General features: G+C 41.8%; 1 long non-coding RNA gene across 1 annotated transcript in view; it reads left to right on the forward strand.

Annotated features, from left to right (window-relative positions):
• Nucleotides 1-20,095: 20,095 nt before the first annotated feature.
• Nucleotides 20,096-27,474, forward strand: part of LOC123288715 (uncharacterized) — a 73,276-nt gene continuing 65,897 nt past the window's right edge. Inside the window, exon 1 of the long non-coding RNA XR_011506851.1 lies at nt 20,096-20,232. This is a non-coding gene — a long non-coding RNA (uncharacterized lncRNA). The remainder of the gene's footprint in view (nt 20,233-27,474) is intronic.

Here is a 27,474-nt window from a genome sequence, read left to right on the forward strand (position 1 = left end):
CTCTTCCCTGCCCGTGCCTCTGGACGAAAGCAAATCAGGGCCTTCCAAAGATCTTTTGAAACAAAACTTATCCTGTTATTCCACCGATAAATCCTTTCCACAGTTCCTCATTGCCTACTGGATAAAGTCCAAGCTCCTTCTCCTGACAGACCCAGCCTTTTACGGTCGCCCCTGCTCACTGCTCTGACCCTGTAATACCTCACATGACCTAGAACTCAGGCACTTCTGATGGATCATACTGACTTCCTCTACCTGGTGCCTATTCCTTTTGGAATTCCACTCCCGGCTTCCTCTCCCCCTTCCACCTTACTCATTCTTCACTATTCAACTTAGACGTCCCTCAGGAAACCTTTCTTGACTTCCATTGTTGGTTATGCACCTTTTCCACTACCTGGGAGCATTGATGACAGCATCATTATGTCTGTTCTTTCATCTGTCTACATCATGAGGCTGCAAGTCCCATGAGGCAAGGGTTGTGTTTTAACTCCTTATGTCCCAGTACCTGGCATGAAAATATTTGTGGAATGGATAAACCGTTAGATGCTACGTGGGAAAGGCATGCTGGGTTCAATGCTACTTGAGGGTCTTGAGAATAAAAAGGGGGAGGCTACGGATAGATGAGGTCTTGGGACAAAGTGAGTATGAGTTTAGTTGATAAGAGTTTCCATCCTAGTGTGGCAAATTGTACCCCAATAAGGAAAATAAGACTCAGACTAGTCACAATGCTGGGATTCAAGATTCTGTGGACCAACAGGTATCCCAAAATGCTCTGGAGACCTATCCGATACCATGCTTAGTGGGGTGAAGAGATCAGGAATGGCATGGAGCTGAGCTGATAGCTTAGGGGTCTTTAGTCCCAAACCTGAGTGGGGCTGGAGGAGGCCAGGAGGGAGGACGGAAATCTTGGAGACATTTCTGCACACACACCCTCTGAGGAGGATTGCTCAGAGGAGAGTAGATTAACCCATTTTGTTTCCATTTGTGACTGAAAAACAAAGTGCTTGGGCATATTTAGAGTGGCCCATGTAGTGGGATAAAAAGGGGGCAGAAATTTAAACAGGTCTAGAAACCAAAATAAGGTTGGCACTGAGTGCTATCCAACTCCCAAGGAGACAAATGGCCATGAAAACCGTTTGAAAGCAATTCAAAGCATGGATGCATCCTGTGTGGGGGGCACTCTATAAGGAAAGGGCACGCTATGGCCCTGGCATAGTCCTCAGGGTACTTAGTTTGTATGTTGGCAATATTGCTCTAAAGTGCTTTAGAGACTTGGAGATTCCAGCTTCTGTTTCTCCGGGGAGGCGCTAAAAAGGGGAAAGTCTCACAGAAGCTGCAGGGCTGGAGTCTGCTCAGAAGGTGGCCCCCAACATAGTTCTTGCCTTTCTATTCTTTCTTAGCTAAATCAGGGGAGCAGTGGGAGAAAAACGGAAACAAAACCCCATCCTGGCCGGCGTTTCAGTCAGGCAATCTACAGACACCCCAAGCTTAACTATACTCGTGCAACCGTAGAAGAGAAAAGAAATGTAGAAACATTCTAACTTAGAGCCTTTGACTCCAAAATTGCCAGCTTGCCAGCCTCCGCTGGGAACTGGACCTAATGGCCCACTTCCTCTTGAAACCTTCCATTCACATCCCTGAACCTGCTCTCTCGGTTCACTTCCCAACCCCCTGGCTGCTCATCACCGCAGCTCATCATGGGCTCTTCTTACTCTGCCCAGGGTCCATCCTTCCCACATCTCTGCCCCTGGGCCCTTATTCGTCTCTTCATTCTATGCTCCGCTGCTGGGCAATCTCACACACAGTATGACTTCAGCTACCATCTGTATGTTGATGACTCTCAAATATTTGTTCCTTTCTAGATCTCTGTTCTGAATTCCTGGCTGGCAGAACTATCCAGCTGAATGTGCCACAGGTGCCTCAAATCCAGCATCTCCTTAATTTCCTCCCACGCACCCAAACTGCTGTCCTCTCAGCCCCTGCCTTTCCTGGTGAAACTAGTGAATGACAGTCCCTTGCACTCAGTTGTCCAAAGGAGCTGGCTACAAGTTACCCTGAATCCTTCATCCTCCACTGCCCTCTCTTTAGTCAAGCATCAAACAGTAAATTCTCTTGCTTTTACTTCCTAAATCTCTCTGAAATCCGTCCTTTCTTCTCAACCTTGCTACTCCTATCTCCTGGACTGGTAAAAGCCAGCTTCCTTTTTGGTTTCATACCTCCAATATCATTCTCTGTTCTATCTTTATTGCTACCTTTGTGAGTTTTCTAATGTGAAATTTATTTTAAGTGGGCTTTCTAGCCTAAGTGCAATGTTTCCCCACTATAAATCCCTCCTTGCAGGGACAACATCTCCTTGCCTATGGACTCCCATGACTATAATTGTCTGCTGCTTTCCCACTTTTTTTTTTCTAGAATTCTCCTGCAGTACTATTCTTCCTGTCCCTCCCTAGGCATGTATTGCAAGTCTATATCAGACCATCATGAACTTGAATATGAGCAAGTGTGACATTATTTTTGGATACTGAACTCAACTTTGCTTCTGAGAACAGAAAACTCAATCTTTCCCATTTGGGCATATTCAATCTAATCCAGGGATTTTTTTTTCAGCTACACTCAAATGTTATTTTCTCAATCACTGTCAAGTTCAAAGCTTATCATTCTGGGGTAAATGTTCTATTTCCCAGGGTTGCTTTTCTCTCCACTTTCACCTGCCTTTCTTTTTTGGAGGTGGCATCAAGTGCCTGGGAGGAAGGGGACTAATGTACTTTCCGGCACTGGGAAAGGGGTGTCTGGTCCCCACTGGGCTTGGCCCTCTGTCCCTGCAGTACTGCTGAGCATGGCTCAGTGGCCTGGGCGTCAAATGTCTGATGCTGGGATCCATCAGGTTATGGCTCTCCTGCCCCCTGCTAATGACCAAAGTCCTTACCATTGTCCTCTGTAACTCCTTCTTTCAGACCTTGGATGCCCTCTAGGTTACTCTTCCTCTCAGAATTCCAAAATCTCTTTGAAGATCTGAGAATGTTAGTCAACTTCCTCCACCACCCTGGGAAGCAGTGGGCCTTGTGAGCTGTCTCAGCTTGGCGGTAGCTGTGGCTACTCCCCACGCTCCTACCATCATCTGGGCAGTGCCACACCAAATGTGGAACAAGCCCTCAGAATAATCAACCCTCAACAAATTTTACTTATTTTCTGTAGGCTTACAAATCTTTCATCTGAAGAGATGTCTTCAGCAGTGATTAACCGGGATCAAAGGTTTGCACACTATTTTGTAGCCTTTTAGGGTGCATGTGTATCTAAATGGCCACACATCTCAGAAATACATCTTTCAATTTCGATTTATCTTCGAAGCTGTCAATCCGATAGGGCGCTGGGAAAATAATCCCAGTCACATCAGGGATTCTCATGCTTTTGGCTCAGGGTCTTGGTCAAGTCCCAGGGGCTTTAAAAAGGGTCAGGAGGGCTAACAGGTCCTCCGTGTCACCTGTCTGCATAGTGTCCACTGTGATGTCCATTGTTGCGTTGGGCCCACAGTTGTTGGAGCACACAGGGGACTGCAGGGATGTCCCTGGGTCCCATCTTCTGGTACCGTTTCAGTTCTACTGATACACCATGTCTCAGGCTCAAAAGAACCAGTTTTGGATTTTCAACTAGTCTGAGCTGTGTGGAAGTTTTTGGAGGCCATCTAAGGCCCCATCTTTCTAGAAAGGCCCTTTATCCATCTATTTTTTGGAGTCCGGTCACTTCTCTAGTGATTTCCCTGGGAAATAGGGCACAGGTTCCCTCTTTGTATGGCCCTACAGACCTCCCAGGGCTTGACCTAGAGAGTAGGCTCTCTTCCTGGGACCCACAAACATCGTCCCTTGTACCCCTTCCTCTCTCCTCCACTCAGGCGAGAGGGGTCTTCTTCTATTGTTGGGGGTATAGTATGGAGGAGAGTGGGGTGTCGTGCTCTTACCTACCAGGCTTCCTCCCAAATCCTTTAAAGCCAAAGGCTTTTCTATTTCCATAAAGGTCTAGGCTTTTGAAACTCAAAAGGCAGGAAGACACTCTTTTCCCCTCAGCTCTCCGTGGTCGCTCCCATTTGCCGAGGGCTTTGGGTCACACGAATCTCACTGCGGAGGCAACGGCCCAATGGCCTGAGGTGAGGGAGGGCCCCAACACTGCCCACCGGAAGCCCCAGCAGGCCAGTGTTGCCCAGAGGCCTGGGCCTCTAAGGCTTCTGCAGGCTGACACTGACACATTAAATGAGGAGTGTGCTTGAAAAGCACTTGTAAAATCATATCTTGGGAGGAAGATATATTCTACTCTTGCCCTTTAGTGTTTGGTTAGGCTGTTGAACCAGGACTGTGTAGCCTGCAGCATCTAAGGAAACCATTTCAAGATCCAATCAAAAAGCGGGGTCTGTTTTTTCTCTCTCTCTCTCTCTTTTTCCTATTTCCTATTGAAAAGCCTCCGAGGTGTAGATCTGGATGAAACAGAACGCAATGAAAACAAGATCAAGGGACCTCCAGAGGCCAGGTTTTCCCCTTTCAGCTGACAGACTTGGACGTCATGTCCTTCCCTGAGGAGGAGAAAGGAGAAGCAGTTATACCATCGTACGGCCCAGGGGAGCCGATCAGCGTTTCTCTCAGGAAGGCCCCGCAATTGCTCATGGACTTAAAAACATGGATGCTAATGCCACAGACCACTGAAGGCAAACAGAGGACAGATTAGAGAGGAGAACTTCCAACAGGAGAGTGAGGGGCTTCCCCGAGGACCAGGCTGAGGTTTCTGGAAAGGATGGCTGCGTTTCCTCCGTCACACTCCTCCTTCTCCCTCTATGCCTCCTGCCGCGGCGACAAGCTAACGTTTACTGAGTGCTCGCTCTATGCCAGCCACTGTCAATTAACCCGTTTAATCTTCACAACAGCTCTCTGAGGTAGGTGCTAGTATCATCATCTGCATTTTCTCAGATGAGGAAGATAAAATGCTGAAAAGCACTTCGCCTGAGGTGGCACAGGAGGTGGCAGAGCTGGGACACACACTCAGGCAGGGGGAGCCAGTAGTTCCTGGTCTGAACTCAAGGATAGCACCATCCATGCCTTTCGTTTGTGCGCAGCTTAGAGTCTGCAAAGATCATTTATTCCTGAGAGGCAGCCGTCAGCTTGGACTGGGGGCATCTGCTCTTCAGGCTTTCGCACCAGAATTTTCCTAAGGGCAGAGGAGAATGAATTTATACCATCCTGCCATTCCTGGTACCAACCACACTCTTCCAAATCTCACTCTAGGCCAGCCCATAGCTGCCCCAAAGCATTCATTCTGTTTTTGAAATTTTGTGTATTGTCCTAAAATTCAGGCCATTTTGTAACACAGTATATCCGTGTTTCTTTTTGTACTCCCCCCATATTGACAAGTGGCAATAGGTTCAGGTTGATAGACTGGGCCTAACAAACAGGACCTGCTTCTCTGAGGGATAAAGAAGTCTGGGCCAATGGGGCAGACAGCAGAGAGAACAGCTACATCCACCAGTGACAGATGGAGGTCTGAGCTTCCAGGGCCCAAATGGAGGCGTGTAGCAGCAGATACAGAGCACTTCAACACCGTTCCCCTCAAGCCTGGCCTTGTAGCCTGGGAGCATGTGCTGGGGACCCTCCCCTGTGCAAAGTGCATGCCATCACTCTCAGTGTTACACCAGATAATATGAGGGGCCAACACAGCACACATGGGCATGAACATGCTCCCGACTTATCTCCCTCAGCCCAAATACTGCCTGAAACCTTTCCCCATCTTGGAGCTGTGATCCAAACAAGGCTCAGACACCCAGGAGTCTCTTAGAAGCAGGCTATAGGAACAAGCCTTCAATTTTAACAATATTTAATTGACTACTTCAGGAAAACATACACATTTTACCTAGTAGATTGGGTACCCCCAAACCTTCTGCCACTTATATCCAGACCTAAGTACCCTCTTTTTTGGGAACCATGGGAATGGCATTATAGTACCAGGGTTATGAGCATAGGGGTTTTTGGGAACCAGATGGGACACTTTGTAGTAACAAATTCCGCAGGACCCATGGACTTGCTTCAAGCACAGAGCCACTGGCAGTCACCCACATCCCTGAAGTCCTGGACCTCAACTCCATGCACAACTGTACTGCTTTTGTGTGTGGCAGGAGCCAGAGATTAGAGAAATGGTTCAACAATCCTCGGTCCCCATGTGCAGAGTCATTTTTCCAGATCAGGAGAAGCTGCGCCCTGCCAGCTGTGGCTCTCCAGGGTAACCAGAACTTAGGGACTGTCCAAGTTACTGCTCCTTAGGGACAGAGGGACCATTGTACCGGGACTTGAAGGATTGACTGTTCACTTACTTAGTGCCAGAGGCCAAACCAGGAACTCCCAGGGAGAGTCAGTAATGTCTTTCAGGTATTTTCCTTTACACGACCCAGCAGAAACATTAATTACGTTGAATCAAAACACACTCTTATAAGCAATTAAAATCATCCATTTAATTATGCATCTCTTGCCAGCACATTCTTTAAAGTGCACTGTCAAGACCACATCTTCAGATTACAATCTTATAAAATGACCTTTCTCTAAACTCATCTCCAGGGATAGCAAGACAGTGTAGTTTTGTTTGAGTGGCCATGCCAGTAGCCAGCTGGCTTTGGAGGGCATGTCCTCTTGCTGCTGTAGGATGGCAGGCTCGGTGCAGAACTGAGAGGACCTTGTGTCCTAACTTGGCCCTGCCTCTCAATGGTGAGCGATTTGGGGCCGACTCCTTCATCTTGCTAAGGCGGTTTCTTCATCTGTAGAATGGGCAGAATAATACCTAACCTATGGAAGTGTTGCATAATACAAGTTTAGTTGAGGGTCACAGCCAGCATTCAATAGCTTTTACTCTTATTTTTACGGACTGAAGTCCTACAGTTGCTAAGATGCACGGAAGGGGCTTTGCTTATGCTCTTGCACTCTGTTCTTTTTTCTTTTTTAATGTTGTAAAACAAAACAACATTCAGAAAACGGCGTAAATCTGTGTGGTTTAACCAATATTTGTAAAACCACTACTTCTGTAACCCCTGCTGAGGTCAAGGAAAGAAATGATATCCTAGGACCATCTTGTAGGTCCCATCCCCTTCCTTCCCTCCCAGCAGCTCCCCTGCCTGACAGGAGCCCTTCCTCCCAGTGGTCAGCCTTTCTTTCACACAGCTCCCAAACAGAGCTGGTGTGATTTTTTCAAAATAAAACCTCCTCTGGCAGAGTGCCGCTAGCTCTCCTGTGGCACAAAATACTGAGCTTTGGAGGATTACAAAGGATCCAACAGCTGAGCCTACTGGCTCTCCCATCCCCACATCCCAGACAGGTGGTGGGTGAGTCAGCTCCCCACAGCCTGCTGCTCCTTTTCAGGACAAAGGGACCACTGCCCACACTGAGAGTAATGAGCATGCTTGGGAAGTCATAGTCTAATTATTTATTTCTATGTCTTCCGCCCACCTTTCCTAATCAGAGATCAAGTTCTCTTGATTCTTTTTCTCCTAACGTCCCTAGGCTCTTCCCTGTGGCCCCAGCATGGTACTTCTAGAGAGACATTGGTGACTCATGTCTTGGCAGATTGCCTAAGTTTTAGATATTAGGTTTGGTAAGAATTTTATTTCTATCAAATATTAATGCTCTTGTTTACTCTTCTCAGTGTATTCGTTCTTGAGTTTGGTTTAATCTTACTTTTGACTTTCTTCTCAAGCACTAAATAGGAACTGGTTTGATTGGGATAGACTTGTCTAATTTGAAAAACTTCTTGTTTCATTCTCTAATTCACTATTAATGGAGTGCCTCTGCGAAGACCTGGGCCGAGTAGGAGGCATGAGGCCCGGTCTCTGCCATTTGGATGTAAGCTTTTCTGGGTGGGGCAAAGGTGGTGGGTGATCTCTCAAGGCCAGCCCAGCCCCTGGCCCAGTGTGCTGCTCCGGGCAGTCACTTATATGAACACTTGTTGAACTCAACTACAGGAGTTCTTGGGCTGCTGGAAACTGGGATCCTAGGTAATGTCTGGCTGGATCATAAACTTGGTTATACGATTCTTGCTTTAGGGAGTTCTTTAAGAAGTAACCTTGAGAACTTGATATCACGAATTCCTTGTTTTCATGACCCTTCCTGGTAGTATTTCTGTGAAAGCATTGCAAGGTAGATGATGTCAGCTTTCTGGGCACAACCATGCAGGCTCTGAGGGAAGCACCAGGAGGGAGTGCCAGCATTACACAAAGCGTGAGGAGGCATGGAGAAAGCTTGCCTTTTAGAGCCCCGGTCACCCAGGGGAGTCCCGGAGTCAAGGTCAATGTTTGAGCGTTCACTCCTCTATATCCTGGACACACCTAATAATCAGTCAGATAGGTCCATATAAATAAGGACTTTCAAGGAGCAAAGCCTTGAAATACAGCAAATGTTTAGTAAAAGCTTACTGGATTAAAGTTGAGTTATATAAGACTATGTTTTCTTGGCATTAAAACAACTAAAAATTGAAGAATTCAGACCATTAACTGCAAAAGTTTTGAATTCTTACTATGTAAGATCCTGAATTTCAATAGTTGAAAGCAAAAGCTTAGAAGAAGATAGAGAGACTGTGTCCAGATGCAAAATTATTTTCCTATGGAACTATAGAAAGTACTATGATACTTTTTCTAAGGATCTGTGGGAATTGTAAAATCTACTAAAAATTGGGCAGGTGAATTGTTTTTCATTATCCCCCTGGATTATCTTCCTGTTAATTTAGCAAGTGAGAAAATTAAATGACCTCTTTGGCGAATTAAATATCTTGTTAATGTTACGGTATAATCTTTTACATAGTCAAGACCAAGCCAAATCAAACACAGACAGATGGAGCTATCACATCTAATCTCATCAGTGTACACTTAAAGACTTCAAGAGAGATGGCCAGAACAGCCTACATATTAGAGTTGCTTTCAATTTGAAACACAGCTTATTTCATAATATGTCAAACATTCAAACTGACTTGGTGGAGTGGGGGTGGTAATCAAGACAGAAAATGACGGTGTTTAGAGTTACAAGTTACATGTTGGCCTGTAAAATCACTACAGAATTTGTAGTATGTAGTAGTTAAGAGTTAAATCTTATTCTTCACACCACTCTATGCATTCATTCTTACACGTGTCTGTGCAAACATATGTATATGAAGTCAAGTCTAAATTAAAGGAGGATGTAGGATAGAACAGGAGTAGGAGGGAACAAGATGCTGAAGACGTGGAGACAAGAGACCATAGAGGAGAAAGGGTTTTCAGTGTAGTTGGAAAGCAGAGGAGATGTGTGGTGACGGTAGGCAGTGATAGGTGGTAAAGATAGAAAATTGGAGAGAGAAGCCAGGGCCGGATCCAGCAGGGTCTGTAAGCCAAGATAAGGAATTTGGACTTCATCCTAGAAGCAATGGAGGACCTTTGAGGGATTCTAAAGAGGGAAGTGACGTGATCAGATATGCACTTGAGAGAGATGCTTTGGCTTGCGTTGTGGAGAATCGATTAGAGGGCAAGAGACAGGGGGTTAGGGAGAGGAGTTAGCAGAGCTTTACAGGTAAAAATGTAAGAAAACATATGCTATCCTTCCATGTCCTCATTTCTGGAAACCATATACTAACAAGGTGAAAAATCAGATGATACTATAAATTGTCTTCTTGGTGACTTAAATTTCATCCAGTTGAACTTGACTTTAGCTTTAAAAACCCATGGTCATGGACTATTTCTGCAATGCTCTTCAGTGTCTGTCTAGAATAAAAAAGATTTAGGATGTGATTATCATGTGCATGACTACCTTTCAGGGTTTTTGAATCAAATAGGTTTAATCATGTTAAGGATAACAAAAACTGATGTCTTTTGATGTTTCTGGGAAATAAGCAATAGCCGAAGAGCCGGGAATCTTCATAATCCCCAGACCTTGATGAGTGGTTGAACTCATGGCTTATTTTTACTTTGGAAAAATTTGTATTTCTCAGCAGGATGAATTTATCCTAACTAAGGTAGTTTTTTTTTTTTTTGTCTAATCTTGAAAGCTTGAAGAATGCAGGAAAGGATATGAGTAGACGTCATCCAGTACAGTGTTAATGATTTTGCAGAATTTCGTAGCTTGGTATTGAAGGTATTCTCAAGTCAAGAAAAGTACAGCATTCATTTCAAGTCTATTTTTTCCAATTTAAGGGCATACACTGTGTGTTCGTGTTCTGATGCACATTAGTACCTACGTTATGCAAATGTATGTTCTGGGAATAGTCGGGAAGAATGATCTGAAATGCTATCAGTAGCTTCCTTAGTACTTTAAAAATCATTCTTCTTTCAATTCTCCAATTACCCTTCAATTACCCATAATAAATCTTTCTCATCTCTTACTCCTGAGGGAAATCACTGAGAGGGGATCAGCTGGATTTCTTTTGAGAAGGTAGATAAACCAAGACGTCTGAGATTTAATTTGTCACTTAAAAGACATCCAGAGAATTAAGAGCTGTATTAAGCTATCTACTTTGTCAATTTTCTCAAAAACTCTATTTTAAACTTTGAATAATACAATTTGTCTATCTAAAATAAGATTAACTGGATAGATGCTCATTCTTGACCTCATTCTCTATAGGCATAGTTTCAGGCCACTCCTTGTTTTTTCTTTTCTTGATGTTTTAGTCTAACCTCAGTGTGACACATTCAGGCATCCTGAAAACAATGTTGAGAAGATTTTGGCTCTCCTTGGTTTATAACTGGAAAACTGGCTTCAGTTGCCTCCTGCCTATGAAGTGGACATGTAATTATATCATCCGTGTTGATCAACTGACTTGACTGCCAAAGGCAGTGAGGACATGCAAGGATGGAAAAGTACTCGGTCAAGATATAGATATGGCAGGTTTAGAAAGAAAACTTAAGGTTGGCACATCTTCAAATGGATTGGTCGGTATGCTTTCTTTTCCTGTATTTCAACATTTATGGAACAGCTACATAAGTTTACAGTGTCAAGCAACATGGGGGGTATAAAAGAAATGTAAGAACCATCTCTATTGCCCTAAACCTTTTAATAGTTGGGAAGATGAGACACACAGAAAAGTTAAATAAGATTGTATACAAAAATGAGAATAAGTGAAGTAGACTTCCAGGAGTGCGGAGCAGAGGGGACAGGTGCCTTTCAAGAAGGAAAGAGGTAGGAGGGGTAGCAAGGTAACATTGAAGAAATTATGGTAGAGGCATGCTTTATAGGCAGAGGAGAGGGAAGAAACAGCAACATAAGCAACAATACAGAGGCAAGAGAGTATTTCACATGTTCAAAGCTCTCTGAAGGAGCCAGAGTAATTAGAGTGGGAGAAAGTGACAGGAGATTACACTGGAAAGGAAAGTTTGGGCCAGATCATGAAGAATCGTGAATTTCATGCCTAGTTTAACTTGTTGACAATGAGGGATTATCTAAGGTTTTAAGTGGGAGAGTGCCATTTACCTCGTAAAGTATGCATTTTTCAATTAAAAATGCTTTTTAAATTAAAAATAAAAATAATCAAAAGAGAGAAAAATAACAAAATGAGGCTGCTCTTGCCTCAGACTTTAAGATCTTTTTTCTACAGCTGGGAAGGTTTCTACTCAATGCTGTTCAACATGCTAGGGGAGATGAAGGTAAAGAAAACAGATATGGAGAAGTGCCCTTCGCTGGATAGAGTAGCCTCAGGATTCTTTTAGGACTCCCGAGAGTCTTGGAAGCCAGCAGCTTAATGAGCTCCAGAAGTCAAGAGACACAGAAAAATGTCAGCATCAAGAGCTTTCAACGGCCACACAGATGTGGCAGATTGAGTAAAACAGCGCACAGAGCTGATGCCCTCAGCCTGAGCCATCTCAGCACCTCCTGCCGGTCCCTCTCACCCCTGCCTTTGGATCTTCAGACTCACAGCTCCCAGGTGATCCCCCTCTCCAGCTTTTCCCCAGCCTCCTCGAATTCTGGATAAATAACCAAGGCTAGAAAGTCAGTGACCTGCCCAAATTCACCCAACCAATCCGGCAGAATAAGAACCGGAAGCTGTGTGCTTTTCTTAAGCACATGGGGCCTTTGCCAAAGGTGTCAACTTCCACCCCAGAGGGCCCTATGACTCCAGAAACCTGGATTTCCAAACTCTGAATGTGTCTATGTAGACTTCTAGAGTTCAATGTCTAGACTATGCCCACCTTCCAGACCCTTCCTCTTGTGAAGCTAGACTCCTGTTATCTGGGTCCTCCTGCTCCTCTGAAGGGAACAACAAGGAAGGGCAGCAAGAGTCTAGACAAGGTTGGTAACCAGGCTACCCACAGGTTAGGTATCAATGTCCCAGGTGGCAAGTTAAGAAACAAAGAAGCAAAATGACCAGAACTGGGCAGGGAAGTCTGACGACCTGCCCTGTGGAGGTTTGCATTAACTACAGGCACAAAATTGGCGAAATATATTTGCTGTCAGTTACTATGGCAAGGGGATGGGGGGGGAGGCTAGAGAGGGGTTTACTGCCTACGGCTGCATAAGGAATGGATTGGTTTCCATGTTTTGGACTAGAGGGGAACACTTTTCACCTCAAATTTCAAGCAGGAACTGACCTTTTATGTTAAAATTTTAACCCCATCCCCATGTTTTATCCAATAGGAACACTTTTATGCTGATATTCAGCAGCTGAGCTGGATTTAAAACACCTCTCTGATTACCACAACATGTAGGAAGAAGCTGGGTCCCAAAGTGAGAATGCAGTTGCCAAAGAGAACACAGAAACAGACACAGCCAACATAGGCTGGAGAGGGAGGGCCCCCCCCTTGGCCACAGCAAACCTCACAGAGCACAGCACAGGGAAGCAGAGCCTGCCATGAAATAAATGGGAAGGGCATTATACTTCCAAGCTTTTCTGTGAGCAACTGCCTAAGCCAAGTTCAGGTCTCAGAAATAAAGGCACCAAAGCGAGGAGGTCTACTCAATGAGGATCTCATCCATAGCACATAGACACGCAGGACACGAGGAGGAGGATCCAGACTGGATCAGGATGGTTTCATAACCCCCCCGGGCTAGGGGTTATCATCCATCCCTTAATGGGGAAGAGTTCCAGATTCATACCACCGCCCATTAGACACCCTTTTTGATTTACAGCCACTGAGCGCACACACTCCCCGCTTGTGGTGGACCCGCCCTTCTCCCTGCTCTGGCCTCCCAGCAACAATTCTATCTTTCCCCTTTCATGATCCCTCTTCCAAAATGTTCTTCAGGATTTCTAAACATGCTTTCATTGTAATCTGAATATTCCTACTTCTAGGAAGGAATGTTCACTTTTCTTCCAAAAGTACCTGGAAGGAGACTCGGTGACTTCTATCCCAAAAGCAAAGCCCACAGGCTTTGCACTCCCTCTGCCCCATCTCCAGTCAGTCTCCTCTCACAGAGGCCACTCCCCACACTGCTGCCCATCTCTGGATCACCACTCCACTGGTATTGGAGCTCAGCTTCCTCTGGACCACAGCCCTCCCCTCTCTGGAGCCTACTCTTTCCCTGAGGAAGGGGAGAAGGGGAGGGGTAGGTGGGCAGAGAAGCTGGCTCAGGGATGCAGAGGACATCCCTGCTATCTGGCTGACGTTCTCTGCTGCTCCGTCACATCCAATCGACGAAACATGTTTAATCACAGGGATTTTCTCTAAGGACTCCTAGACTTCTTCCCTTCAGTCTGGTTCCCTTTGGGGACACTCAGTCTAGCAGAAATGCCTGAATACATCAGTTTCAAATGTCCCTACAGGGTTCCTGCTCCATCAGGTGCACCAAGAGATATGACTGGGCAGTGCTGTCGGTGACAGTTAAGAACGTCCCCAGTGTTCTATGACAGTTAAGAAGCGGTCTACCTGAAGCATCCCAGCTGACCTCTGGGTCAGAGTTCATGAGTTCTAAGATTCCTCAGCTGTGGCCTGGATAAAAATGCCCTTTCACATGTGTGTAACAAACTATGTATAGTTTTCATTTCACAGTACGTGTTCAATCATATTTAAGTATATTGTTTCACTATTTTCACATAAAATCCTAAAGGCAAGAATTCTATGTATTTCTCTATGCCCGTAGTCGGATTGGGTGGATGTCAAGACTAGGGGCCCAGAGTTTACAAGCCCAAGTGGGCAGCACTCCAGAGAGCCTCATTTCTGCAGAGGGTAGAATGTTGACACAGGGCCAGGTGGAAAGGTCATGGGCAGAGAGGGAGGCTGACTGGACATGGCTCAGGAACCTGGGCAAAGACTCGGGTGATGAAGGAATCAAAATTCATGACCCGCTAACAGATAAGGGACAGAAAAGGATGTAATTTTATTTAAAAAGTTTTTTTCACAAGGAACATTGCTCTATAGTTTTCTTTTTGTTCTATTTTTGCCTGGTTTTGGTATCAGGTTAATATCAGTGTCATAAAATGAATTGGGAAGTGTTTCCTCATCTTCATTTTCTGGAAAAGATTGTGTAGAATGGTGTTAATTCTTCAAGCATTTGTTTTAATTCTGCTGTAAAATCATCAAGCTTGGAGATTTCTTTTTTCTGAAGTTTTTAATATTACAAATTCAATTTCTTTATTAGTTACAAGGCTATTCAAATTATCCATTTCATATTGGGCAAGATTTGGTAGTTTGTGCTTTTATGTGTTAGTCTAGTTATTTTATTGAGGTATCATTGACATATTATATTAGTTTCAAGTGTACAACATAATAATTCGATCTTTGTATATATTGCAAAATGATCACCATAACAAAGTGGTTAGCATCCATCGCCACACAGTTACAATTTTTTTTCTTGTGATGAGAAATTGTAAGATTCTCTTTCTTAGCTACTTTCAAATATGCAACGCAATATTATTAACTACAGTCATCATGCTGTAAATTACATCTCCAGGACTTGTTTTATAAATGGAAGTTTGTACCTTTTGACTCATTTCATTCCTTTCACTTACTCCCCAACCCCCACCTCTAGCAACTACCAATCTATTCTCTGTATCTATGAGCTTGGGGTTTTTTTGTTTTGTTTTGTTTTTGTTTTTAGGTTCCACATATAAGTGAGAGCATATAGTATTTGTCTTTCCCTGTCTGACTTATTTCACTTAGCATAATGCCCTCAAATTCCATCCATGTTGTCACAAAGGCAGATTTCATTCTTTTTTATGGCTGAATAATATTCCTAAATATATATATATATACACACACACACATACACCTCATTTTCTTTATCCATTCACCCACTGATGGGCACTTAGGTGGTACACGTATCTTGGCTATTGTAAATAATGTTGCAGCGAACACAGAGGAGCATGTATCTTTTTAAGTTAGTGTTTTCTGTTTTCTTTGGGTCAATACTCAGAAGTGGAATTGCTAGATCATATGGTAGTTCTATTTTTACTTTTTTTGAGGACACTCCATACTGTTTTCCATAGTGGCTGCACCAATTTACAGTCCTCTCAACAGCACACAGGGTTTCCTTTTTTTTCCCACATCCTTGCCAACACTTGTTATCTCTTGTCTTTTGGAAAACAGCCATTGTAACAGGTGTGAGGTGATATCTCATTGTGGTTTTTGTTTGCATTTCCCTGATGATTAGTGCTATTGAGCACCTTTTCATGTACCCACTGGCCATCTGTATATCCTCTTTGGAAAAATATCTACTCAGGTCCTCTGCCCATTTTTTAATCAGATTTTTTTTGCTATTGAGTTGGATGAGTTATATATATATTTTGGATGTTAACCACTTATCAGATATATAATTTCAAATATTTTCTCCCATTCAGTAGATTGCCTTTTCATTTTGTTGATGGAGGACATAACTTTAAAAAATACCAACAGTTAACTATTTTCCTCATCATCTTTATTTTTACTTTGTTTTTAGAGATACAATGCAAAATACATAATACCATCTGTATGGTTGAAATAATAATTATTAAACAAACACCTGTATAACCTAAACATGTGTTTTCTATAAAGGCAGAATCTAGGTCTTGAACTTGACTGATGTGGAGCTTGCAGGGCAGAGTGGAAAGGGTTTCTGGAACATGTGAATGAACAGTGGTGTGGGGTTAGGGTGGGCAGAGAAAAGGGGGTGGGGTGATGGGCTGCGATTGCTTTGGGGTGCGTGTCTTCAAAGGCCAGAAAAGACATTCAGCAGCAAGGCATGCTGCCAAGAGCAAACAAGGAGCAGCAGACCTGGCTTTCTGCCCTGGCATCTTCTCAGAAATGGGCCTGAATAAGGCACTTAATCTCTTTGAGCCATGCTTTCTTCACCTGTAAAACAGAGCAACCACAGCGCCTCTTCCTATTCTGTAGGAAAACGAGAAATGTAATTTGCTTAAGCTCTCTGAAAATGGAAGTAGTGTTAAATTTAAATTCTACTGTTTAGTCTTATTTTCTCCCTATGTGATATACTGTTGTTTAATGCTGTATAAAGCTGACTTTTAGAATGCAATAGGTCTTAATTCTTTTGGGGAATTAGGATGGATTTGGGGAAATTTTGTCCACCTCTCCAAATATCTGGTGTGTATTAGCTGGGGAGCAGCCGTGGTGGTGATTCGTGAGAGGCAAAACAGCTGTCGAGACGGAAGTCTGGCTTTGAACTTTTCAACAGACTGCAAACACACCCCTCGCTTGCTTTAGGAAGGGCTCCACTTACTCTAACATCGCAGTTTCTATTTTAAACACAGTCGTGAGACACTTGGTTGGTTTTGCTATTGAAGAGCTGTTTGTTCTTATCCCACCAGGCGTCTTGGATGTGCGTCTCCATGGTCTCTGCCTTCAGCTGAAGGGAGGGAGATCCCAGCTCACCTCTTTGGCAGCCATTTTGTTGGGTTTAACACGCCCCTTAATTATATTCCCAGTTTCACAATTAAAAAGGGAGTATCTATAAAAGAAAAAGAAGACATTGCAACTCTAGCTTGTTGTTTTTTACATTCTAGGAACAAGTTAGTGACACATATATAGTTTTAGTGCCTTTCTGAGCCAAGATTTAGAGTAACTTCCATGGGTTTCCATCTCAGTCTAGCTGAGCGCAGCCATACCTGGTAGTTTAGCAGAGTGGCTAAGACCCTGAGTTTTGGAGTCAGGCTAACCAGGGTAAAATATTGGTATATATCTTTCTGGTTATTTTTCAGAGTGCAAACCCACATAGGCAAAATTAATCCATTTTTTATTTTTATAAAAGTAGCACCGTATTTTATAATTTGTTTAGTAATCTACACTTTTCACTTGCTTTATAATGAAGATTTCTGTATTACTAAATACTAATCTGCAGTTTATGATGTCTGCATAGTATTTTATTGTATGTATTTAACCAGCTCTCTACTGTTTATTTAGATTGATTTCAATTGTTTGCTTTCATAAATACTGCTGCGATTAATAACCTCCTAGATACTACTTAGTGCTTATTTCTGATTATTTCGTTAGTATTAAGGACAGACAAAGGAATATTTCCCAAAATGTATGAATATTTTAAAGAGTTTTACTTAAAACTGCAAAGTAACCTTCAGTAGGTTGTCAAGAAAGGAGAAAGAATGATATTTTCTTTTTTCTTTTTCTGAGGAAGATTGGCCCTGAGCTAACATCTGTTGCCAATCTTCCTCTTTTTTTGGCTCGAGGAAGATTCAGCCTCAGCTAACATATGTGCCAATCTTCCTCTATTTTGTATGTGGGTTGCCACCACAGCATGGATGCTGACAAGTGGTGTAGGTCTGAGCCTGGCAACTGAACCTGGGTCGCTGAAGCAGAGTGTGACAAACTTAGCCATTAGGCCATGGGACCAACCCTGAGAATGATATTTTTATGCTTATGGAAATGACATAGGAGAGAGAAAAACTGATGTCTGGTAGAAAGGGCAGAATAATGACAGCAATATCCTTGAGAGGTGGGAGGGTATGGGATCTTAGTGCACAGACAGGCAAGGGGGGCTGATTTTAAATAGGAACAAGGAGAATCCATCTCTGGTAGTGAGCAGGAAGGTGGAGTATGTGGGAGAAGATGCTGGAAGGTTGGTAGGGTGGTAGTGAGAGTCAGAAGTTCTCTCCTGATTACTTCAATTTTCTTAGAGAAGTAGGAAACGAGGTCATGAGTTTGAGTGAGAGTAGAGGAGAAGATGTTGAAGATTTGAGATGAGAAGATGTAAAATATAACTGATTCTCTTTATTTGTGGATTTCATATTTGTAAATTCATCTGCTTGCTAAAATTAATTGGTAACCCCTAAACCAGTGCTCTCAGTGCTTTCATGGTCATTGGCAGACATGCAATGCTCAGAGCTGTGAAAAATATGAGTTGCCCAACATGCACGTCCCCAGCTGAGGCAGAACAAAGTGATGCTCTTCTTTTCTGTTTCAGCTCTCATACTGTAAACAAGTATCTTTTTTGTGGTCTATTTAGTGCCTCATTTTTGTGCTTTTTATTGGTGATTTTGACATTTAAAATGCCACCTGAGCATAGCGCTAAAGTGCTGTCAAGTGTTCCTAAGTGCGAGAAGACTGTTATGTGCCTTGTGGAGAAAATATGTATGTTAGACAAATTTCATTCAGGCATGAGTTATAGTGCTATTGTCTGTGCATTCAATGCTAATGAATCCATAATAAGTGTTAAATAAGACGTCTTCAAACAAACACACATAAAACAAGGTTATATACTGATTGGTTGATGCAAATATTGTGGCCAGAGGCTCCCGGTAACCTAACTCTGTATTTCCCCTAGGAGCATGGGTTCAGAATTCATTAATTCACTGTTCGTGCCGACTTTATAGAACATAACTGCAGCAAATAACAAGAGTCAGCTGTACTTGCCTAGAAGAATAGGAGAATGAGTGAACTGGGGAAGTATAATACGATTGTTGGGCAGTCATAAGGTAACGGTCCACCTGACTTTTTAGATCATGAATTTAAAGTAGGATCAATCGGTGTAATTGCTTTCCTCCAGCTCCATTAGCTGCACAGGTACAGGTAGGGAGGATGCAGAGACTTGGTTTTAACTAGGATCGTGATTTTGCCAAGTGAGGATGGTGAAGATAGGGAGATTGAGACTGTGTGCAAGGAAGTGGTTATGATATTGCCCTTTATGTCTTAGTGTGTATGTGTGTGTGTGTGTATAATATAAATTTATATATGTGTATATATATAAATAAATTTTTTTGTTAGTGTAGAGGGAGACAAGCATGTCTTTTTTTGATATTTAAATGAGTTTTTAAACCTTATTTCTCTGGCATCCCTCCATAAGAATAAGTCTCCTAAGACGCATAAACTATAACCCATGTCATTGATTAATAGAGATTAGAATTTGATGGCATCTACTGATGGGCAACCAACTTTCATTGCTTACTTTGTACTCACTGAGCACTTCCCAGAAAATGAGGCCCCATACAGATTTATCTCTTTTTCAATGTGGAATTCAAGATTTTAAGGCTTCTGTCGTCAGTTTATCAGGATTAGAATCCACACTCCACCAAATAGTAGCAAGATAACCTCTTTAAACATCAGTTTTCTTGTCTAGAGATAATGTTAGTATTTTCCTCATTGGGTTGTGTAAATTTAATGGATGATATTTGTAAAGTGCTTTAGAATTAGTGCCAAATACATAGTATGTACCCACAAAACTATTTGTTGTTGTGATTATTATCATAACATTAGGAGGGTGGTCAATAGTTTGGGATGTAGGAAGTGGTGGCTGCCAGGTTTTACTTTGGACAATAAGGATTACACTCAACTGGAGAAGAATGAGTCTTGGTTCAGATTTTGGACACATCTCACCAGGTTCACAAATGAGGCCACGCAGTATCTCAGTATCACAAAGAAACGAGATACCAGAAGAAGGGATATCTTCATAGTGCATGTACATGTGGCTGTTGGCCTAGGACCCTGGGCCAGGTCCCAGGCTATTTGTTGGGTCAGTCTGTGGAAGAGATACAGAAAGGGAAGAAAAGAGAGTCTCAGTAGCTGGATGGAGGGGCTAGTCTGTGGAACAAGTGTCCACAGAAATCTTTTGCTAGAAGGGAGGAGATAAGTCACAAATTAAGGTAGGGCAATTGAAGCTAGAAAACTAGGACACGACACGTCACTAAACCAAGATTACCAAGAAGCTAAAGAGAGCTGAGTGGGTTGGGGAAAGACAGATGATCAGTATGAGTCAGTGGAAATGGAATGCGATGTGGATAAGGATAAGGACTGGTTGCAATCAATCTCATGAGCTCCGAGATTCGGTGGAGAAGGACTTCCCTTCCTCTTGCTTGGGATTTGGTACTATCACCACTGGACTGGAGGTAGGTGGTTAAAATGGAGGGACCTAGTTGGGTGCTAGCAGGTACTGGTCCAAGATGTTAGGGGGCAGCCTTGATTTAAAATCCACCCTCTCTTCTGCAGAGTAGCTTGGCAATACTTTATAGACTGTATCTCCCAAGTTTTGTTACTGAAAACAATAATGTTTTTAATATACCCTTGGGATGATCAGCAAAATTAAGGTGAAGAGATTTTAAATCTCCTTCTAGCTAGTCAGGAAGAGTTTCATGGAGAAAGTGAGAGGTGGAAAGAATTTAGTAAAGAAAAGGGAGATAGATCGGTTTCTGAAAGAGAACTCTGGTCCAGGTATGAAGAAAGGTCTCGGAGAAGATTGGGGACAAGAATTGAGGGAAGAGAATAAAGATGGAGCCAGGTGGTGATTGGCAGCCCAAAAGTTGTCAAATTGGGATTAGGAACTACCAAGGGAAGACAGGGAGGGGCTGGCAGCCCACAGGGGACATTAAGAACTGTAATGCTGGGATTGGATCTGTGGGGTGGAGGTAGAGGAAGCTGTGAGACGGAGAGAAATTTGACCCATGCCTTAGGCTGGAGTATGTGAGACTGTTAATAAATAGTATCTTTCTTAATCTCATGAACAAATGAAGGCAAAGAGGGGCAGCTCTCCCAGCGGGGCCACCAGGAGTCTGGTTGAGGCCTGAGCCTCAGGGTGCAGTTGAAGAGTCTCTGACCTGTCCAGCAGAAACACTGTTCATTGTTAAGACAATGTACTCTACAGAATGCAGATTCTTAGACGGCCAACGAGAAATCCTCTCCTTTATTTTGTCATTAACTTTGCATTATACAATATTTGAAGTGTACAAAACAATATATGTAAGTTACGAAGAAAAATGCATACACGAATAATGGTGTGATGATAACTATAAGATTACTAACACCATTTAAATTGCCTAGGCTCCTCTTGGAGTCCATTCATCTTCGCGCTGAGGCATTGGCTCTGCTCCTCTCAACATGACGCTTCCTTCATCAAGTCCAAAGCAGCCGCTCCAGTTTTCTGTGTCCCAGCCATGGCGTAGGGGGAAGAGAATCTGAAGTCTTTTAAGAGATGGCTTGGAAGTTGCACAAATCACTTTATCTCACATTCTGCTGCCAGAATTTAGTCATCTAGACACACCTATCTGCAAAGACTAGGGAAATCTACTCTAGCTGGGTAGCCATGTGTCCAGCTAATACTTGGGGAGGTTTTATTAGTAAAAGGAAGAACAGGCATATGGACACTGGAGGACCATCCTCAGCCAGTTACTGACATATGGTGTATTCACACGTTCAGCTTTACAAGGCAATGCCAAATTGTTTTTCAGAGTCATTAAATCAATTTACACTGACCAGCAGGGGATAAAATTTCCATTAATTCACATCCTCAACAATAGTTGTTATTGTCAGATGTCTTATTTTTTCAATCAGTTTAACAGGTGTAAAATGATATTTCATTATGATCTTAAGTTGCATTTCCTTGATCAATAATGATGTTGAGCATCTAATGTCCGTTAGTATTTTCTTTTCAGTGAAATAAATACCCGTTCAAATCTTTTGTCCATTCCACCCCCCATTGGATCGATTATCCCTTTTATTCATTTTTGAGAGGTTTGTAGATTTTTGTATAAAATTCTGAATACTGACGATTTGTCAATTATATGTATTGTAAATAATCTTTTTGCTTTTCTGGCCTGACTTCTCACTTTATGATGTCTTTTGTTTAACATGAGTTCTTAATTTTTTTTCAATTTTTTAATTGAGCTCATAATAGTTTACATCAATGTGAGATTTCAGTTGTACATTGTTTCTTGACTGTCACCACTTAAGTGCTCCCCTTCCCCACCTGTGCCCACCCCCCACTGCCCTTCCCCTGCTAACCACTGAACTGTTTTCTTTGTCCATGTGTTTGTTTATATTCCACGTATGAGTGAAATCACCTGGGGTTTGTCTTTCCCAGACTGGCTTATTTCACTTAGCATAATTCTCTTCCACGTTATTGCAAATGGGATGAATTTTTTGTTTTTTCTGGCTGAGTAGTATTCCATTGTATGTGTATATATACTACATCTTCTTTATCCATTCATCAGTCAATGGGCACTTGGATTGTTTACATGTCTTGGCTATTGTGAATCATGCTGCAATGAACATAGGGGAGTATATGTTACTTTGGATTGTTAATTTCAAATTGTTTGGGTAGATACTGTGTCATATGGTGTTTCTATTTTTAGGTTTTTGAGGAATCTCCATACTGTTTCCCATAGTGGCTGCACCAGTTTGCATTTCCACTAGCAGTCTACAAGGGTTCCCTTCTCTCCACACCCTCTCCAACATTTGTTATTTTTAGTCTTAGTGATTATAGCCATTTTAACATGTGTAAGGTGGTATCTTAGTGTAGTTTTGATTTGTATAGCCCTGATGATTAGTGATGTTGAACATCTTTTCATGTGTTTGTTGGCCATCTGTATATCTTCTTTGGAAAAATGTCTGTTCATCTCCTCTGCCCATTTTTTGACCGGGTTGTTAGTTTTTTTACTGTCAGTTGTGCGAGTTCCTTAAATATTATGAAGATTAACCTCTTGTCAGATATATGATTTGCAAATATTTTCTCGGAGTCGGTGGGTTGTCTCTTTGTTTTGATTCTGGTTTCTTTTGCCTTGCAGAAGCTCTTTAGTCTGATGAATTCCTACTTGCTTATTTTTTTTTTTGCTTCCCTTGTCTGAGAGGACATGGTATTTGTAAAGATCCTTTTTAGTTCGATATGAAAGAGTGTACTACCGATATTGTCTTCCAGGAGTTTTTTAGTTTCAGGATGTATCTTCAAGTCTTTGATCCATTTTGAGTTTATTTTTCTGTATGGCGTGAAATAGTGGTCTACCTTCATTCTTTTGCCTGTGGCTGTCCAGTTTTCCCAACACCATTTCTTGAAGAGACTCTCTTTACTCCATTGTATGTTCTTGGCACCTTCGTCGAAGATTAGCTGTCTGCAGATGTGTGGTTTTATTTATGGGCTTTCAGCTCTGTTCCATTGATCTATGTGCCTGTTTTTGTACCAGTACCATGCTGTTTTGAACACTATGGATTTTCAGTACATTTTGAAGTCAGGGATTGTGATACCTCCCGCTTTGTTCTTTTTTTCTCAGGATTGCCTTAGCAATCCGGGGTCTTTGGTTGCCCCATATGAATTTTAGGGTTCTTTGCTTTATTTCCGTGAAGAATGTCGTTGGTATTCTGATTGGGATTGCATTCTGATCTGTAGATTGCTTTGGGTAGTATGGACATTTTAACTAAGTTTATTCTTCCAATCCATGAGAAAGGAATCTCTTTCCATCTCTTTATGTCATTATCAATTTGTTTCAGTAATGTCTTATAGTTTTCATTGGATAAGTCCTTCACTTTCTTGGTTAAATTTATTCCTCTTATTCTTTTAGTTGTGATTGCAAATGGAATTGTATTCTTGAGTTCTCTTTCTTTAAGTTCGTTATTGAAGTATAGAAAAGCAGCTGATTTTTCTAAGTTGATTCTGTACCCTGAAACTTTACTGTAGTTGTTAATTATTTCTGTTAGTTTTCTGGTGGATTTTTTATGGTTTTCTATATGTAAGATCATGTCATCTGCAAACAGCGAGAGTTTCACTTCTTCACTCCCTACTTGGATTCGTTTTATTCCTTTCTCTTGCCTAATTTCTCTGGCCAAAACATCCAGTACTGTGTTGTATAAGAGTGGTGATAGTGGGCACCCAGTCTTGTTCCTGTTCTCAGGGGGATGGCGTTCAGTTTTTGCCCATTGAGTATGATGTTGGCTGTGGGTTTGTTATATATGGCGTTTATTATGTTGAGGCAATTTCCTTCTATCCCCATTTTGTTAAGAGTTTTTATCATAAATGGCTGTTGGATCTTGTCAAATGCCTTCTCTGCATCTATTGAGATGATCATGTGGTTTTTATCCTCAATTTGTTGATGTGGTGTATCACGTTGATTGATTTGCGGATATTGAACCATCCCTGTGTCTCTGGTATGAATCCCACTTGATCATGATGTATGATCCTTTTGATATATTGCTGAATTCAGGTTGCCAAAATTTTGTTGAGGATTTTTGTGTCTACGTTCATCAGCGATGTTGGCCTGTAGTTCTCCTTTTTTGTACTGTCCTTGTCAGGCTTTGGTATCAGAGTGATGTTGGCTTCATAGAATGTATTAGGAAGTGTTCTATCCTCCCTAATTTTTTGCAATAGCTTGAGAAGGATGAGTATTAATTCCTCTCTGAAAGTTTGGTAAAATTCCCCAGGAAAGCCGTCTGGTCCTGGGGTTTTATTCTTTGGGATGCTTTTGATTACCGTTAATTACTGAATCTATTCAAATTGTCTGTTTCTTCTTGACTCAGCTTTGGGAGGTTGTAAGAGTCTAAGAATTTATCCATTTCCTCTAGGTTATCCATTTTGTTGGCATATAGTTTTTTGTAGTATTCTCTTATAATCCATTGTATTTCTGTGGAGTCTGTTGTTATTTCTCCTCTTTCATTTCTGATTTTCTTTATCTGAGCTTTCTCTCTTTTTTTTTCTTTTCAAGTCTGGCTAGGGGTTTGTCAATTTTTTTTATCTTCTCAAAGAACCAGCTGTTTGTTTCATTGATCCCTTCTACTGCCTTTTTTGTTTCAATAGCATTTATTTCTGCTCTGATTTTTATTATTTCTCTCCTTCTGACTTTGGGCTTTGTTTGTTCTTATTTTTCTAATTGGGTTAGGTGTAATTTGAGATTGCTTATTTGGGATTTTTCTTGTTTGTTAAGGTGTGCCTATATTGTGATAAATTTCCCTCTTAATACAGCTTTTGCTGCATCCCATATGAGTTGATGTGGTATATCATTTTCATTTGTCTCCAGATATTTTTTGATTTCTCCTTTAATTTCTTCAATGATCCATTTCTTGTTCAATAGCATGTTGTTTAGTCTCCACATCTTTGTCCCTTTCTCCGCTTTTTTCTTGTAATTAATTTCTAGCTCTATAGCATTATGATAGGAAAAGATACTTGTTATTATTTCAATTTTTAAAAATGTACTGAGGCTTGCCTTGTTTCCCAACATATGGTCTATCCTTGAGAATGTTCCATGTGCACTTGAGAAGAATGTGTACTCTGCTGTTTTTGGATGGAGTGTTCTAAATATGCCTATTAAGTCTAACTGGTTTAGCTTTTCATTTAATTCACTGTTTCCTTCTTGATTTTCTGTCTGGATGATCTATCCTTTATGTGAGTGGGGTGTTGAGGTCCCCTACTGTTATTGTGTTATTTTTAATACACTTTTAGGTTTGTTTATAATTGCTTTATGAACTTTGGTGCTCCTGTGTTGGGTGAATAGCTGTTTATAAGCATTATTTTCTCCTTGATGGAGTGTCGCTTTGATCATTTTATACTGCCCCTCTTTGTCTCTATTTGCCTGTCTTATCTTGAAGTCTACTTTGTCTGATATAAGTATTACAACACCTGCTTTCTTTTGTTTGCCATTAACTTAGAGTATCATCTTCCACCCCTTCACTCTGAGCCTGTGTTTGTCACTGGAGCTGAGATGTGTTTCCTGGAGGCAGCAAATTGTTGGGTCTTGTCTTTAATCCATCTCTCCACCCTGTGTCTTTTCATTGTAGAATTCAATCCATTTACGTGTAGGGTGATTATTGATGTATGAGGGCTTAATGCTGTCCTTGTATCACTCATTTTCTGATTTTCCTGCGTTTCCTTTGTTTCTTGTCCTGTGTGTTTTGGTCTACCAATTGAGTTATGTAGTTTTTTATGGTGTGTTTCTTTGTTTTTTCCTTATTCATTTTTTGTGTCTCTGTTCTGCTTTTTTGTTTAGTGGTTACCCTGAGGTTTGTATTCAGAATCTTCTGTATAAGATAGTCTATTTACTGATGGCCTCTTATTTCCTTAGTCTAAACCGATTCAGTCCCTTTCCTCCTCCCCTCCTAAGTTGTTTTTCTCACATCTTATTCCAACTTGTGTTGTGAGTTTGTGGTTAAAGTGACAAGATTGTCTTTGTTTTTCATGTTTTCCTTCCCTTTAGCCTAATGCTATAGTTGCATATTTGCTATCCTATTCTGATTCTGTCTATCTATTTATCTCCTTACTTTATGTTTTGTGTCCCCTTTCTCCCTTTTTGCTTCCTTCAGGTATGAGGGTTCTTGAGTAGTACTTGTAGGGGGGTTCTCGGGGCTACGAGCCCCTTAGCTTTTGTTTGTCTGGGAAAGACTTAATTTCTCCCTCATATCTGAAGGATATTTTTTGCTGGATAGAGTATTCTTGGCTGAAGATTCTTATCTTTTAAAGTTTTGAATATGTCGTTCCATTCTCTCCTAGCTTGTAAGGTTTCTGCAGAGAAATCCGCTGAAAGCCTGATTGGGGTTCCTTTGTAGGTTATTTTCTTCTGCCTTGCTGCCCTGAGTATTCTTTCTTTGTCATTAATTTTTACCAGTTTTACTACTATGTGCCTTGCAGTAGGTCTTTTTACATTGACAAATCTAGGAGATCTGGAACTTCTTCCACACATATTTCCCTCTCTTTCCCTAGATTTGTGAAGTTCTCTGCTATTATTTCTTTGAACCTATTTTCTGCTCCATTCTGCTTCTCTTCACCTTCTTGAATACCTATAATTCTTATGTTGCATATTTCTTGGAGACTTTCTTCATTTCTTTTTAGTCTTAGTTCTCTCTCCTCCTCTGTCTGGAGCATTTCAACATCTCTATCTTTGACTATGCTGATACACTCCTCTCTGATGTCCACTCGAGCATCCAGGGAATCTGTACTTTGTTTTATCTCTTCCATTGTTTCTTTCATCTCTAATATTTCTGATTGATTCTTCTTTATAGTTTCAGTGTCTTTTGTGAAGTAGCTCCTGAACTCATTGAATTGTTTCTCTACATTCTCTTTTACCTCATTGAGTTTTTTGGTGATAGCTATTTTGAATTCATTGTCATTTAGTTTACATATTTCTGTATCCTCAGGACTGAGTTCTGGGTGCTTGAATTTTCTCTCTAGTCTGGAGATTTGATGTAGTGTCTGATGCTGGAAGGACGGGGCTTTCCCATTGTGATATTATTCAGTTGCAGTTGCCACCTATCACCACTGGGTGGGGGTCAAGAGCCACGTATTCTGAGCCCTCTGCCTTCAGCCGAGATGGCGCGGGGTGGGTGGGGGGAGGGGCAGTTTCTCCTGTGTACACTCCAGGGTTTCTTGATCAGCTCTCACT

Source organism: Equus asinus, chromosome 11, assembly GCF_041296235.1.
Source record: "Equus asinus isolate D_3611 breed Donkey chromosome 11, EquAss-T2T_v2, whole genome shotgun sequence".
In the NCBI taxonomy this organism is placed as follows: Eukaryota; Metazoa; Chordata; class Mammalia; order Perissodactyla; family Equidae; genus Equus; species Equus asinus.